Raw genomic sequence first — 1,859 nt, 5'->3', positions numbered from 1 at the left:
TTAATGAATTATTAATAATTAAGAAATTGACTAAGTTGACTTGAACATACACAAATGTTAGCCTTTGGGATATTATTTTTTGATTCTACATTTTTTGTTAGGGGCATTCACTATTCATTAGACCTGACTCAACATCTGCTTTTGCTTATAAGTGCAAATATTTCTTCTCTCATATTCAGGTAGCTCTGTAATTTTCTTTCTTTGTAGAAAGAATACACTCCTTGTAAGACATACAGACAACATAAAAGGTGTGTACATATATGTGTGTGTGTTTGTGTGTGTGTGTGTGTGTATAAATGACAAAATCATCCTATCAATAAGAGAAAAGTTCTAATTCTTTTGTGTGACTATTATAAGGTAAAGTTTATAAGTTTGTGGTCTCTGGAGCCATAGACACCAGCTTCAAATTCTGGCTCAACTGTGCACTAGTACCTTGACACCTTAGTCAAGTTTGCACCTCAGCTTTCATATCTGTAAATGCAGAAAACAGTGTCTCAGAGTCATCAACATTAAATAAGTTATATATGAAGTACTTAGAACAGTTCCTGGCACATAAAGCTGATGAAAAGTGTATTATCTTAAAGTTTTCTATGAACCACACATTTTTACAGAAAATTGACGTAGTATAACTTTTTTCCACTTGATGTAATGTGTTGATCTCTCATCTCTATCATTATAAAGATATGTATTTACATGTACATACAATCTTTTTAAAAATCTGCATAGCAATTTGCAGTGAACATCTTTATACATGTATGTTTGCAAATCTGTTCAAATTATTCCTTTAGAGTAAATTCCTGAAAAATCATACTGAGTTGAAAGATACGTATTTTTTGAAAGATGCTTTAAAAGAGATATACCCCTCCCAAAAGTGTCAGGGCCTGAACATTTCTGTTTACCTTTACCAGCACAAAGTATGCCAATAATTCTCCTGTTTTTCTATTCTATTAAAACATGCGTTGCTTCAATTTACATTTCTTTAATGACATGTGAGATTAAGCATTGTTTCCTATTTAATTTTCTCTTTTGTCCACCATATTTAGATATATTTGTCTTTTTCTTATTGATTTCCATGAGATCTCAAACTTCTGGCCTTAAGTGATCCTCCCACTTTGGCCTCCCCCAAAGTGCTGGGCTTACAGGCATGAGCCATCTTGCTTGGCCTGATTTCCATGAGATCATTAAATAGATAACTGTTTTTCAAATTCTAGTGTGAAACCATGAGACTACTAATGGTCTGAATAAAACTTGGAAAGCTGAAAAGTGCTAAGTTTAGTGGCTCCAGTAGTGATTTCAACACATTTTAACCCAATAAGGACTGCACAATGGGTTCAAGTTGAGTAGTTCTCATTCCTGTGGTAATTATTTCCTCTGGAACCTATTTGCTTTGCTTGGCATCTGATTTCTAATTCATTGCTTCATATCTAGATTCGTCTTTTGGCTAACTCCTTTCTGTTGACAGTTTGTTCTTCCATTTCCTGTCTGCTTGGCTCTAAATCCTGGCATTGCTCCTACTCTTTGCCTCATTGTACCTTAGCCCCTCTAACCAGACTCCCACATTCTTGGCTTTAGTTTGTTTGGAAAGGTAGATAACTATTGTAACTATTGTTATCCTGATCAGGAAAGGAATTCCAAGGCTGATTAAACTACTACTCCCAACCAACACTGCCTTGAAATATATCTTATAGTTGAATGTAAGATGTCTTACTCATAAAAATATAGCCTCTATATTTAATTCTATCCAACTACAAAAGAACATTTCCAAGCTTCCTTGAATGCAAATGAACCTTAGCCACACAGTAAAAGGCAGCATTTTGAAAATCACATGCACATATGAACAAATCTCAAGTCAGAATTGA

The sequence above is a fragment of the Propithecus coquereli genome, unplaced genomic scaffold, assembly GCF_000956105.1.
Source record: "Propithecus coquereli isolate 6110/MARCELLA unplaced genomic scaffold, Pcoq_1.0 Scaffold260, whole genome shotgun sequence".
Classification (NCBI taxonomy): Eukaryota; Metazoa; Chordata; class Mammalia; order Primates; family Indriidae; genus Propithecus; species Propithecus coquereli.
The sequence above is the reverse complement of the archived record's forward strand: the minus strand, read 5'-3'. Positions refer to the sequence as shown.